The sequence below is a fragment of the Botryllus schlosseri genome, chromosome 8 (assembly GCF_051294905.1).
Source record: "Botryllus schlosseri isolate E-star chromosome 8, Bs_hap1, whole genome shotgun sequence".
NCBI lineage: Eukaryota > Metazoa > Chordata > Ascidiacea > Stolidobranchia > Styelidae > Botryllus > Botryllus schlosseri.
Genome location: NC_137243.1, coordinates 25,651,342 through 25,667,160, shown reverse-complemented (window position 1 = coordinate 25,667,160; position 15,819 = coordinate 25,651,342). Strand labels below are relative to the sequence as shown.

The 15,819-nt window shown below is 40.6% G+C and overlaps 2 long non-coding RNA genes across 2 annotated transcripts; both read right to left on the bottom strand.

The window, feature by feature from the left end:
- Window positions 1-1,022: 1,022 nt before the first annotated feature.
- On the bottom strand, window positions 1,023-6,886 carry LOC145444684 (uncharacterized). Its single transcript, XR_013916750.1, has 3 exons — window positions 6,503-6,886; window positions 5,809-5,938; window positions 1,023-3,479 (listed from the first exon to the last, which is right to left on the bottom strand). It is a non-coding gene; the product is annotated as an uncharacterized LOC145444684 (long non-coding RNA).
- Window positions 6,887-9,915: 3,029 nt separating this feature from the next.
- On the bottom strand, window positions 9,916-15,732 carry LOC145444686 (uncharacterized). The gene is made up of 3 exons (XR_013916752.1): window positions 14,928-15,732; window positions 14,539-14,610; window positions 9,916-10,491 (listed from the first exon to the last, which is right to left on the bottom strand). It is a non-coding gene; the product is annotated as an uncharacterized LOC145444686 (long non-coding RNA).
- Window positions 15,733-15,819: the final 87 nt, after the last annotated feature.

Below are 15,819 nucleotides of genomic sequence, written 5' to 3'. Positions count from 1 at the left end.
TTGATCCGAGGTCAATTCTGCTCCATTCGAAGCTTCGATACGTAATTTTGTGATGTCATTAAAAAGATACAAGTCTTTTCTATAGGGCCCCTGGGCCAGAATAGTATCTCCACGGATTGCTAGACTCATTCTTTGAAAAGAAATATCAAACATAAGTACAACAGTCATCACGCAATTCCACCTCGCCATCAAATTTAGTCGAGCCTCTTCTTATATTAGGTGTCGCATAACAGACATTACGAATATATTGCAACCCCTTCCGCTTGATGAGAAAAGGACACGCAGGATAAAACTTTGCATGCTCGAACCAGGGATCATCGCACGGCAACCAATTTTGAAACAGCCCTCCGCACGAGAAACACTTTAAATGATCCTTATAGCCCAAATAGAACAATCCGCAGTCTGCGAGCTCGGCTCCGGAGGTATTGATATTATCCGGCCATCGCATGAATGTGCTTAGTCTACGAGCATACCGTGTCATGTTATAGAAAACTGGATCATTCAGCGGGGAGACAGTTACATCTCTATGCTTCGCATAGCATTCATAAATCTTTTCCCCTCTGTTATTTATCATAGCTTGGTACTGTTCAATGGGACCCATCCTAGTTTCATCTTCGCTTATTTCTATGCTACTTGTGGTACCGGTGCAAGCGCAGTTGAATGTAGCGTAATTTGTAGGATCCATACTACGCTTAGGTAGCGAATCGCTTTGGTCAATGTTCGACATTGCTATCCGAATTGATATACTCTCATGATCAGTATGCTTTATACAGATATTGAGCTATGCACCGTTGAAATGTGTGCTTGGTACCGATCGAATGATAGGTCCCCTAGGTCGTATCACGGAAAATTAGAACGTCGACTGCTCACAGAAAAAGGCACGTAGCTCATATTCGTTCCTGGTACGTGTTATCAATAATTAGAATGTTAGTAAGAATGCCACGAGTACAATCACGAGGTGATGATTAATACCTAAAAATGATTTACTTAACGACATCTTGATGCGGATTATTAATTTTAAAAAATTAAACTATAGTGTATCTGAAATTAGTTTTACTTTACTGAGATTAGTTTTACTTTTCAACTAACTTATCTGTCGATACATTCATTTAATTACGATTCCGAGAAGTCGGATCGATTCCCGTAATATAACGATTCAGTGCGAACCTTATGTCTTATACTTTAGCTGACACTTACTCAGTCTCATTGAAATAGCATTGTATAGTGTACGAGTTCATTTATTTCGAAAAAGAGTATAATATATCAATGATATCATTGTGCGTCATTGCATCGATTCACTTGCTGAAATCCTCCAGATTGATGTTTCGATGTCGCTTCACGAGTTCCATTCTTGCATCCACAAGCAGCTATGCAAATCCACAGCTTAGATAACTAGGACTCTTGTATGTCATTAACATTATAGACAGTCATTCGACGATATCCAACTGGCATTGATGCTTTCGATACAGCGCAGTATGTATAACGTCACGCTGATCAATTCAATTTCAACAATGGGACCCGCGCACAATTATATGGCTGGATTTTCGTTGAATATTGACGACACCCACAAATCGAAAGATCTCTTTTTCCTGCACATCTATGATGCAATTATCCTTCCAATGACTACGAATAACTTGAGATTCCGCAGGATTAATATCCGAATCAAATAATACGAGCGTATCTTTTCCAGCTTTCAAAACTTGCACTGACGCGTTCGCTCTATGTCGCAACACTACAATATGTGGCCATACAAAACGATGTATAGTTATTTTTTGTAGTACCATCCCTACGACTTATTTCAGATCGCAGTTTACTGAGTAGAGCTTAATACTAATACCTGCATAATTTTTTGCATGTCTAGAATAAGGCTAATTAAATCGATAGTAAAACGCCAGTGGCGACTAATAACGTTATAATGTAAGCTGCGGCGGTGCTACTATAATGTTAGGAGCTATTAAAGCCGAATACGCTGAAGTATAGCATAGATTTTGCATATAAAATGTATACACAAATTTGCTGTTAAGGGTAGGCTCTGCGGAGCTGCTTATGCCTCGATGATCATAGTATTTATGAGCTATTGGATAGTGCATATACAATGTATCATATAGAACTTCGTCACTTTCGGATAGTACATATACCCCTGGGATAGAACTTAGACCCTATAAAGATCGATGTTCGCCTACGAATTCTCGCTTTACTCACGTCGTATGATCGATAAATTGTAAGTTGTGGCAAGCAACTGATTTTGAAAGTCCCTAAGACGCTATTGAAATGAACTCTGACTCGCTATCATCCTCAAACCATGGAATTATCACGAGCATCACCTTCGCTCACTGAAGAAAAGGATGAAATTACATCCGGAGCATATTCCTTGGCTAGGAATTATATCATGTACGAACTCGACGGCTCATGCTTTAAGGCAAATACGAAAGCAGAGAGAACCTTACGGCGAGTTGGGGATGAAATGTTTGAGCGACACCGAACTATCGTAAACGCGCTCTCCAAACGTCTTCGCTATAGTGATGTAGAAGTCAATGAAAAATATGAAGAATATTCACCCGACGAGCGAATGTTCCTGATGATAGCTGATGGAATTTTCAAAGATACCCAAGAAAATTGGGGCAGGATTGTCTCCCTTCTTGTGCTCGGTAGCATTCTTGTTCGCAAGAACGAGGATGAACATCACGGTGATCATATAGAAGGTATCATACAGACAGTTGGGAATTACATTGGTAGTAGAAGACGAAAGTGGATAGCGCAAAACGGAGGATGGGTAAGCGATTTTACAAGCCTTACTAAGGATTTAAGAATTATTATCTAGCTCGAGGTACTACGATCCCCAGAACCCTTATCATCCCTCGATAAGGAACCTTAGATTCCGCCTTATAATTTTGTTCTCAACTTTTCCCGTGAAGCACTGTAATTCACTTTCCAAGCGCAGCGAACTTCGAATTACCTAACAAGTAGGCTACGCTAACTTTCTGTAAGATTCGGAAGGCTAACATTTTATTTTTGTTTCAGGACAGTTTTGTAGGATATTTCGATAACACAGCATTCGGTAACAATAAAGTTTGGAAGAGCCTCATGTTTGTTGGAATTGGACTGACGTCTATTGCAATGGCATTAACACGACAGCGATAAGTACAGCTCGAAAGGGCTTCAAAAAACGGTCAACAAAACTTTCAAAGATTTCAATGGCATTCTTCAAAAATAGTTCGATCACTGATGGCGTCATAGCGCCTTTCGTTGCTATATGTTTACGTATAAGCAATATCGAAGTGCTTTGAGTTATGGTTATTATAAAAGGATTGTGCTTGATGATGGAATTCATACATTGCCTTTATCTCTGTAATAAATGGATCGAATACGTACATTGCATGCTCCGTTTCGGATGATCGTAGCAGGTCCGAGCAGTAGCGGGAAGAGTTATTTTACTTACGAGTTGGTGAAGAACGCAGAGAAGATGATTAGACCGGCTCCTGAAAAAATTGTATGGCTGTATAATAATTATCAGGCGTTGTACGATAAAATGAAAGGGGTAGAATTTTCGCAAGGGCTCTCCGAGCTCAAAAAGTTACAGAAAGGAAATAGGCACGTTCTCTTGGTGATCGACGACATGATGACGGAAGCGAAAGAGGCCAGAGATCTATTCACCCGATACAGCCACCACGCAAAGATTAGTGTCGTGTTCATATGTCAAAATTTGTTCTATAGGGGTCAAGGCTTTCGGAATATGACCTTGAGCGCGAGCTATATCGTGATATTTAAAAATCCCCGCGATGCAAGTCAAATCAGTTTTCTTTCACGTCAAATGTTCCCGGATAAAGCCGGATTCCTTACGGAGGCTTATAAAAAGGCAACTCGAAAACCGTTCTCGTACATACTAGTCGACTTGACGCAAGAGACAGACGAAAATTATCGTCTTCGCAGCAAAATATTCCCACATCAAAAGTTGACGGTATATCAAGAATAAATACAGCTCGCTCTGTAGATTTTAGGGCATTCAACATGTCGAAGAGGGGAAGTAACATATCTCGAAAACGATTGAGCGACTATCACGTTAAATTAAAACTTTTGAAAAACGCTAAAGGGAAACAGCGAAAAGAACTTTTATCGAACAATCAATTTTTAAGTTGCGTTTGCCAGTGCGTTCATAACTTGGCTTCGGGAACAGTACGTATCTCCCCGTCTAGAAAGTTGAGGCTTGGAAAACACAAATCCGATATCAGACAATTGCTGGCGCAAAAAACTCGCAGAGGTCAACGAAGGGTGCTACAAAAGGGTGGATTCCTCTCAGGTATAAAGATTATGATAAAATAGCAACTTTTTTCTAACTAGTCTGTTTTAGCTATATTAGGCGCTGCAATCCCCGTCATCGGGAGTCTGTTGGGTAAACTTTTCGGAAAGAATGCGTGAACTACAATTCCCCGCATTTCGAAGCAAGGACGAATGGGAAAAGAAATTTGATAAACATATATCGAAAATTAAAAGCTCTCCATTGAATGCTTCCGAGAAACTTGCTCTGTATAGGCATGGTATTGCTCAACTGAGAAACTTGAGAAAAGACGTAGACGCAGCGACCGCCCGCCCTCCCTCCGCACACACGGGGCTCGCGAGCCCCGTAGCGAAAGAAAAGCGCCCGCAAAAGAAACGCCCGCGCCGGATTCCACAACCTTCGTTTCCCTGGCTTTATAAGAGACAGCGTAAGCCTAATCCCCGTATATACGGGAAAGAATGGGAGACGTAGACTATTTTGATCCGAAACAGCCCAAATCGTATAGGGGCGCCTATTTGCAAAAGGAAAAAGAATGGCTTAAAGGACAAGATACTTATACTTTTCATTTTCCGTTACGTAAGAAATTTAGGCGCGAACGTGTAGTGGTCTCTGGTATCAATGCTCAGTTTCAGAGCGATTTGATGGATCTGCAATCTATTTCAAAGTACAATAGCGGTTTTCGTTATGTGGTGGTCGTGATTGATATTTTTAGCAAATACCTTTGGATGATAGCGATTAAAAATAAAACTGCTTCAAGTATGATTTCTGCTTTCAAACGTGTGTTTCGTGAACGCGTACCGTTAGTGTTACAAACCGATCAAGGTAGCGAATATACCAATCGCGCTTTCCAGAACTATCTAAAGGAGAACAAAGTTAGATATTTCTATACGAGGAGCGAATTAAAATCCTCTGTCGTCGAAAGAGTGATTCGTACTATGAAGGCGATTATGTATCGATTTTTCACAAAAAATAACACGAGGAATTACGTGAGCGCTCTCGATGACTTTACTTACTCCTACAACAGGACGTACCATCGTAGCATTGCCATGGCCCCAAACCAGGTGAATTCGTCTAATCAGGAATCGGTTTGGAGAAGACTTTACGGGTTTCAAGAAGCTAAACAACCCGACCTCGCTGTAGGAGTACCCGTCCGTATATCGAAAATTCGAAATCTTTTTGAGAAAAGCAGCCTACCCAACTGGCAACGGGAAATTTTCTATATCGCAGACGCCCAAAAGGGAGATCCCCCAATGTATCGCTTACGTGATTACGGTGGTGAAGTCATACAGGGTAGATTTTATAGAGAGGAGCTCCAACGCGTAAAAGAACCGCAAACTTGGCGTGTCGAGAAGATTATAAGAAGGCGTAAACGCGCGGGACGAGAACAGTATTTAGTGCGCTGGTTGGGATATGGAAGTGGATTCGACAGCTGGGTCGATAAGAAGGATATCGTCTAGTCGGAACCTTTATCAGTTTTTGGCGCAACTAGTAATCATACTGGTCATCGTATCGTTCTCTCTCTATAATCTTACCATTTCGAATGGGAACAAAGAGCTTTGGATATCACTGCTCTCCTCTTGCGTTGGTTATATGCTTCCGAATCCCAAGCTCAAAATATGAGCTACGTCACGCTATTTTCGAACGCTTCCATGGATAAATTTCCTGATAATACAACAGCGAGTTATTGCGTTGAATTGTACGTCCCGAAAAACGTGGAAGATACAGAAGTTTCTCTGGCTGAGATCTCCTTCCCTACGGATTATCAAAAACAGTATAGGATCACGAAGAATAGGTATGGGATCAGATCGCAAAAGAGAACAAGAAAATCTCATTTTAAATTGGGAGAATACGACTCGTTATATGACATGTATAGATCGTTGGAAAGAGACAATCCTGATGCAAAAGTAACATGTTTCCCTGAAAATCATAGTATGTCTATCTCTATACCTCATAACGAGGTAACCGACAAATTGCGACCAGAGACGGACATAGGGCATAGTAGCTTGCTACGCCTCGGAGAATTGTACGGTGCTCTTATGTATAAGGAAACGAAGGAGGAGTTATTGGTGTTTCATTTCCCGAATACTAATTGTACATTGTGGAATTATTTTTTCACCGAGGGTATCATTCATTTGAACTTTCGCATGCGACATGATCCGACTATCGATTTCGTTTATGTTCATTGTAATATCATTGAGCCACAAGAAGATAGCGGTAGGCTCTTACCGTTGTTACGCGTCGTACAGGTAAACGATCGTAAATCATTTTCGAAATATTACACGAAGCCTTTTTATTTCCCTGTTAATATAAATAGGCTAGAACGCGTCGAAATATCGCTACTTGATGAGAAGGGACAGAAAATACCCTTTCGAAGTTCTCCTTCGAGTGTTGTATTGCATTTTCGTAGACGGGGAGTTGCATTATGAAATATATTCATATTACGTCACACGAGTCTGATTTTACTATCGATCTCGCGAAACCGATAGATTCTGGTGAATGGGAGATAGGGCTTGCCGAGTTGTCTTTTAAAAATAATTTTCAGCCCACGTTCGAGCCTTACGACGGCTTATTATGGTACGTGAATGATGCGGAAGGTGATAATAATTTTTATTATTTCCCGACTGGTGATTATCATGATAAAATTAGTTTGATGAAGCGTATCAATCACGATCAGAAAAAAGCACGATTTATTTGGGTAGATGGTTCTGGTCCGGTCTTGATAGCGGGACCCTACAAGAGTTCCAGCGGTCCAACACTTTTCATGGATAATAGAAACCCCGTTCTCAGAGGAGGCGCTCGTTCGGAGGTAGAGCTAGATGGCGGATTACATAGACGAAGAACGATTCACTTTCAAGGGGAACCTGTGTCCGTGACCAACGTTTTAGTTTATACGGATGTCATCACACCTCAAATTGTAGGTGATACGAGTGCGCCTCTACTACGCAATATCCGCGTTACGACAGGAATAGATGAATATCAGCATATGCTATTCAAAAAAATATATTTCTTTCCTCTGAATACGGAGCGAGTAAGCCAGATTCGCGTTATGCTTCGTGATGATAAAGGCGAAGCTATAAAGTTTGGGAACGCGCCTCTTCATCTCACACTTGCTTTGAGACATCATGAGGAGTCATTATTGCTGTGATCGGGAGGCGTTCAGAAACTATTATCACCAACAGAGCGGTGGTGATATCAATTTTTTTCGGGGTAAAGTGCAGAGAGGTCATGGACTTGGAAACTTATTTCGTTCGTTCGGAAGAAGCGTTATGCCCTTAATTTCGAAAGGTGCAAAATCACTCGGGAAGCGTCTACTACATACCGGTGCGCAAGTAGCCTCTGATGTTCTTAATGGAGAGAATGTCGGTGATAGTCTTAAAATACGCGGCAAAGAAGCCGCTGGGAACGCTCTCGATTCTTTACTGAGAAAAAGAAAAATACCAAGACGGGGCCGTAAGATCACGAAAAAGAGACGTCGCAAAGATATTTTCGATTAAATATATATTACACGACGATAAGCATCATTTGTTACTTGAGACTTGATAGATGGCGGAGTTAATTCATGTACAGTCCCCAGAGGGGGTACATCCCTCATTGGATTTATTTCACATTCCCGCGACACAGACTAGCGTTGAAAAGAAAAGAATCATCAAGATAGCGCCGATTTCGAACAACTCTAGTGTGATAACATTCCGCTTTGAGGGCTCAGAAGACTTTATCGATTTGAGCGAGAGCTATTTCTTATTTCATTTACAATTAAAGAAAGGTGGCGAAGCAATTGGCGCCGACGATGATGTTGGAGTTGTAAATAATATCTTGGATTCCTTGATTTCTCAACTACAAATTAAAGTCGCTAACGAAACTTTGAAACAAGATATAAAAGTACAGTGTTATTCGTCCTATCTGCACAATTTATTCGCTCCGCTTGACGTGCAAAGTACCACACTGAGGGCCTCAGGATGGAGAAAAGATACTTTAGGAGAAATGGATACGATCGGTGGAACTAACGCCTCGGCTAACAAAGGATATTACAACAGGAGTAAAGCCTATAAGGATGATAACGTGGTGGAAATACGTGCAAAAATCCATCACGGACTATGTCTGCAAGACCGCTACATCCTACATGACGTGCCTCTCGAGTTTGAGCTTACCTTGAATCCGAAAAGCTTTTTCATGATGGGAGATGCTACCGGTCAATTCACCTTAACGAAAAAGGAATTACAGTTATGTAGCGTACGAGTCAGCGACGATGTGAAGACAGCGATGATGGTGAATGCCCAGGCGAAATATCCGTATATCGACATGAAATTGATCACCCGAACATTTGCGGCTGCTACGACGCAGATAGATATCGGGAATCTATATAGCGGGACTCTACCTTCTCGCCTAATCATCGGAATGGTAGCTACGAAAGCCTTTCAAGGAGATGTTACGAAAAATCCTTATAATTTCATACACAATAATATGCAACGACTCGAACTGAAACTGAACGGATTTCTGATTCCGGAGGGAGGTTATGAGCTAGATTTCGATAAGGGTCATTACACGGAGCTTTACCATAACCTGATTGAGGGTACGGGTGCAATGGAGAGAAACACAGGACTCCTAACACCTGAAGAGTTCGCTAGTGGTTTCTGTCTACTGGTTTATAATTTGCGCCCTGATGATTTGGATGATTGCTTTGACTTACAAAAGAGTGGTACCTTAAGTTTACGGATCACATTTCCTGCTGGCGGGCTAACAGCGGAAACTACTTTGCTCTGTTTCATGGAATTCCAGAAGCTATTGCAAATCAGTAGCAGTCGTAAAGTGACCGTGCTATGAACGGGGATGAAATAGACCAAATATTGTGGTGCTGCGAGTCAACAAAACATATTTTCCTTGGTACATTTCCTATCGATCGACTGCCGAGGCGACCCCCTCCTCCTTATGCTATCGTGATCAATTATGACGAAGCTCGAAAAATCGGAAGTCACTGGATATGCATTTACGCGGATGAGGATGAGACACATTTTCACGATAGTTTTGGCTTAATGCCACTGAAATACGAGATTGCCTGCTTTATAGAACCAGAAAATTATACCTGCTCTATAAAGCGTCCGCATCACAAACGTTCCAGAGCGTGCGGTCATCATTGTCTAAGCTTTATCGTCCATAAGGCGCGCGGATGGAGTACGGAACGTTATTTAAATTCCTTTGGCGAAGATCACCGCAAGAATGATTCGATCGTGCGACGCTTCGTCAAGGAGCTGAAGCAAGAATATGAAATTGTGTAAATGTATATGCGAATAAAATCAATAGTTTCAAAGTTTGCTTAGTACGTTTAAGGGCGATATTCGCTACGTTCATTATAGCAATCATCTCAATCAGCAGTAGCGACTTGCTTTCGGTTAGGTGATAGTGGCTACATATTACCATTATCTAGCAAGAACCAGGAATTTGTATTGAGTGACTTCGCTCCTACAGTAAACGCAGCTTACATTACGGCGGTACTGAACATCGAGTAATAAGCGGGAGTAGGCAGGCTACCCTTAATACGAATTTGCATTTTGCTGGTACAATCTATGCTATAGTTGAGCGACTTTGATACGACCTCGGCACACTTCTTTGATATAGCTGCGCACCGATGTAGGCTTGAACGCTGGCTTGCCTTGTCATTATATGCTTGTAACTAGTTCCAGGCTTGCGGTGCTAGTCTTCTTGGCTGCATGAAATAGGATGTTTCAGCTTAAAACTCAACGCATTAGCATGCCGAATTTGTAACCACGGCGAGATTCGAGTATTAAGCGAGGCTAGATAGTCTACACTTGACAGAGAACTTGCATATACATTCGAATTTATGCGACTTCGGCTATATTGCCGGTTAACATTATAGCCGTGCACAGAACTCATTATTACGTTATTAGGTATTTAAATGATGCGATATAGGGGAAATCTCGGTGTAATTCAATCTGCGCCCATTATCCATGTATGCTCCAATGCGTTTTGCGGCTTTAGTATAGGTATTGGATCTAATATATTCTATAAAACATGTACGTTGCTATATATTTATCTTAATCCGAAGTGCATTGCTGCATCGAAAAATTATAGCTATATGCGGTACGCTGTCGATTTTTCAATATTAGTCAAGAAATGAAATAGCCCACCTTCAGTGTTGCGTAATCTGCCTTGTCACTATATGCTTGTTCCGGGCTTGCTTGCGGTACTAGTCTTCTTGGCTGCGTGAAATAGGATGTTTCAGCTCAAAACTCAACGCATTAGCATGCCTAATTTATAACCACAGCGAGATTCGAGTAATAACCGAGCCTAGATAGTCTACCTTTAACAGAAAACTTGCATATACATTCGAATTTGTGCGACTTCGGCTATATTGTCGGTTAACATTATAGCCGTGCACAGAACTCATTATTACGTTATTAGGTATTTAAATGATGCGATATAGGGAAAATCTCGGTGTAATTCAATCTGTGCCCATTATCCATGTATGCTCCAATGCGTTTTGCGGCTTTAGTATAGGTATTGGATCTAATATATTCTATAAAACATCTACGTTGCTATATATTATATATCTTAATCCTAAGTGCATTGCTGCATTGAAAAATTATAGCTATATGCGGTACGCTGTCGATTTTTCAGTATACTCAAGAAATGAAATAGCCCACCTTCAGTGTTGCGTAATCTGCCTTGTCACTATATGCTTGTTCCGGGCTTGCTTGCGGTACTAGTCTTCTTGGCTGCGCGAAATAGGATGTTTCAGCTTAAAACTCAACGCATTAGCATGCCTAATTTATAACCACAGCGAGATTCGAGTAATAACCGAGCCTAGATAGTCTACCTTTAACAGAAAACTTGCATATACATTCGAATTTGTGCGACTTCGGCTATATTGTCGGTTAACATTATAGCCGTGCACAGAACTCATTATTACGTTATTAGGTATTTAAATGATGCGATATAGGGGAAATCTCGGTGTAATTCAATCTGCCCCCATTATCCATGTATGCTCCAATGCGTTTTGCGGCTTTAGTATAGGTATTGGATCTAATATATTCTATAAAACATGTACGTTGCTATATATTTATCTTAATCCGAAGTGCATTGCTGCATCGAAAAATTATAGCTATATGCGGTACGCTGTCGATTTTTCAATATTAGTCAAGAAATGAAATAGCCCACCTTCAGTGTTGCGTAATCTGCCTTGTCACTATATGCTTGTTCCGGGCTTGCTTGCGGTACTAGTCTTCTTGGCTGCGTGAAATAGGATGTTTCAGCTTAAAACTCAACGCATTAGCATGCCTAATTTATACCCACAGCGAGATTCGAGTAATAACCGAGCCTAGATAGTCTACCTTTAACAGAAAACTTGCATATACATTCGAATTTGTGCGACTTCGGCTATATTGTCGGTTAACATTATAGCCGTGCACAGAACTCATTATTACGTTATTAGGTATTTAAATGATGCGATATAGGGGAAATCTCGGTGTAATTCAATCTGCGCACATTATCCATGCATGCTCCAATGCGTTTTGCGGCTTTAGTATAGGTATTGGATCTAATATATTCTATAAAACATCTACGTTGCTATATATTATATATCTTAATCCGAAGTGCATTGCTGCATTGAAAAATTATAGCTATATGCGGTACGCTGTCGATTTTTCAGTATAGTCAAGAAATGAAATAGCCCACCTTCAGTGTTGCGTAATCTGCTTTGTCACTATATGCTTGTTCCGGGCTTGCTTGCGGTACTAGTCTTCTTGGCTGCGCGAAATAGGATGTTTCAGCTTAAAACTCAACGCATTAGCATGCCTAATTTATAACCACAGCGAGATTCGAGTAATAACCGAGCCTAGATAGTCTACCTTTAACAGAAAACTTGCATATACATTCGAATTTGTGCGACTTCGGCTATATTGTCGGTTAACATTATAGCCGTGCACAGAACTCATTATTACGTTATTAGGTATTTAAATGATGCGATATAGGGGAAATCTCGGTGTAATTCAATCTGCCCCCATTATCCATGTATGCTCCAATGCGTTTTGCGGCTTTAGTATAGGTATTGGATCTAATATATTCTATAAAACATGTACGTTGCTATATATTTATCTTAATCCGGAGTGCATTGCTGCATCGAAAAATTATAGCTATATGCGGTACGCTGTCGATTTTTCAATATTAGTCAAGAAATTAAATAGCCCACCTTCAGTGTTGCGTAATCTGCCTTGTCACTATATGCTTGTTCCGGGCTTGCTTGCGGTACTAGTCTTCTTGGCTGCGCGAAATAGGATGTTTCAGCTTAAAACTCAACGCATTAGCATGCCTAATTTATAACCACAGCGAGATTCGAGTAATAACCGAGCCTAGATAGTCTACCTTTAACAGAAAACTTGCATATACATTCGAATTTGTGCGACTTCGGCTATATTGTCGGTTAACATTATAGCCGTGCACAGAACTCATTATTACGTTTTAGGTATTTAAATGATGCGATATAGGGGAAATCTCGGTGTAATTCAATCTGTGCCCATTATCCATGTATGCTCCAATGCGTTTTGCGGCTTTAGTATAGGTATTGGATCTAATATATTCTATAAAACATCTACGTTGCTATATATTTATCTTAATCCGAAGTGCATTGCTGCATCGAAAAATTATAGCTATATGCGGTACGCTGTCGATTTTTCAATATCAGTCAAGAAATGAAATAGCCCACCTTCAGTGTTGCGTAATCTGCCTTGTCACTATATGCTTGTTCCGGGCTTGCTTGCGGTACTAGTCTTCTTGGCTGCGTGAAATAGGATGTTTCAGCTTAAAACTCAACGCATTAGCATGCCTAATTTATAACCACAGCGAGATTCGAGTAATAACCGAGCCTAGATAGTCTACCTTTAACAGAAAACTTGCATATACATTCGAATTTGTGCGACTTCGGCTATATTGTCGGTTAACATTATAGCCGTGCACAGAACTCATTATTACGTTATTAGGTATTTAAATGATGCGATATAGGGAAAATCTCGGTGTAATTCAATCTGTGCCCATTATCCATGTATGCTCCAATGCGTTTTGCGGCTTTAGTATAGGTATTGGATCTAATATATTCTATAAAACATCTACGTTGCTATATATTATATATCTTAATCCTAAGTGCATTGCTGCATTGAAAAATTATAGCTATATGCGGTACGCTGTCGATTTTTCAGTATACTCAAGAAATGAAATAGCCCACCTTCAGTGTTGCGTAATCTGCCTTGTCACTATATGCTTGTTCCGGGCTTGCTTGCGGTACTAGTCTTCTTGGCTGCGTGAAATAGGATGTTTCAGCTTAAAACTCAACGCATTAGCATGCCTAATTTATAACCACAGCGAGATTCGAGTAATAACCGAGCCTAGATAGTCTACCTTTAACAGAAAACTTGCATATAAATTCGAATTTGTGCGACTTCGGCTATATTGTCGGTTAACATTATAGCCGTGCACAGAACTCATTATTACGTTATTAGGTATTTAAATGATGCGATATAGGGGAAATCTCGGTGTAATTCAATCTGCGCACATTATCCATGTATGCTCCAATGCGTTTTGCGGCTTTAGTATAGGTATTGGATCTAATATATTCTATAAAACATGTACGTTGCTATATATTTATCTTAATCCGAAGTGCATTGCTGCATCGAAAAATTATAGCTATATGCGGTACGCTGTCGATTTTTCAATATTAGTCAAGAAATGAAATAGCCCACCTTCAGTGTTGCGTAATCTGCCTTGTCACTATATGCTTGTTCCGGGCTTGCTTGCGGTACTAGTCTTCTTGGCTGCGTGAAATAGGATGTTTCAGCTTAAAACTCAACGCATTAGCATGCCTAATTTATAACCACAGCGAGATTCGAGTAATAACCGAGCCTAGATAGTCTACCTTTAACAGAAAACTTGCATATAAATTCGAATTTGTGCGACTTCGGCTATATTGTCGGTTAACATTATAGCCGTGCACAGAACTCATTATTACGTTATTAGGTATTTAAATGATGCGATATAGGGGAAATCTCGGTGTAATTCAATCTGCGCACATTATCCATGTATGCTCCAATGCGTTTTGCGGCTTTAGTATAGGTATTGGATCTAATATATTCTATAAAACATCTACGTTGCTATATATTATATATCTTAATCCGAAGTGCATTGCTGCATTGAAAAATTATAGCTATATGCGGTACGCTGTCGATTTTTCAGTATAGTCAAGAAATGAAATAGCCCACCTTCAGTGTTGCGTAATCTGCTTTGTCACTATATGCTTGTTCCGGGCTTGCTTGCGGTACTAGTCTTCTTGGCTGCGCGAAATAGGATGTTTCAGCTTAAAACTCAACGCATTAGCATGCCTAATTTATAACCACAGCGAGATTCGAGTAATAACCGAGCCTAGATAGTCTACCTTTAACAGAAAACTTGCATATACATTCGAATTTGTGCGACTTCGGCTATATTGTCGGTTAACATTATAGCCACGCACAGAACTCATTATTACGTTAGCTATTGGAGAAATCTCAACGTAAATCAATCTGCGTTCACAATTCGCGTAAGCTAATGCTGCATCGAGAAATTATAGCTACATTTAGTTTAAATTGGCACGAAAATACATTGATCTTACCTTATGCCTGCGATGCCTGCATCCCTGCGCACATGGCAATACTTGTAATAGAAATGTGAAGTTTTCAGAATGCGAATTGCTTTACGTCGGAACTAAACATTCTAATTCGTAACGCCAGCGCGGCGTTTTCTTGGAAACGCAACTTTATTTAGAATGTTCTAATTCACTTTGTCGATGTGGCGCAACTTTTTTTGGAATCGTAAGCAACTGTATTCGTGGCACATTTACACGCGTCAATTTCTTGGAATAGTATTCAGCAATATGCGCGTGAGCTTTCGCGTCATTGTAGACATTTATGGTGGCGATATCTGCATTATCAAGTTGCATTCGCAGAATTCCTCAAAATCATTGACTAATTAATGATGACACAGATGTTATAAGTACACACGAACATAGTCTTACATTTATGTGTTATTACTCGAAAAAGGTGTTGTCTCGGAATTTAAGAGAGAATCGGCGGTTATATTCTCAAAACAGCTCAATACGGCTAGTTTGCTCAATAGCCTGGTGGTGAGCGATGTGAAATTATACCCAACCAAACCAGGTTCGATTCTAGCTAAGGTAAGTTTTGACGTGGCAATGAGTGACATAGGTGCAGCAATCGCGCGGGTTGATGCTGTGCAGCGTATAGATGCGGCAATCAATGCGATGATGATGTGGCAATGGATGATGTGGCACTATAGACGTGGCAATGGGTGTGCTATAGGTGCGGCAATGGGCGGATGATGTGACAATGTAGGCGTGGCAATTAAGGCGACGTGGCCTTCTGGGATTGGACGGCAACAAACGATTCAACCTTCACTACTGGTACCATCATCACCGCATCCATAAGAACACATGGCACCTCACCACCACAAGGGGGGTCTAAAAGGGTGCCATCATCACCCCCGGT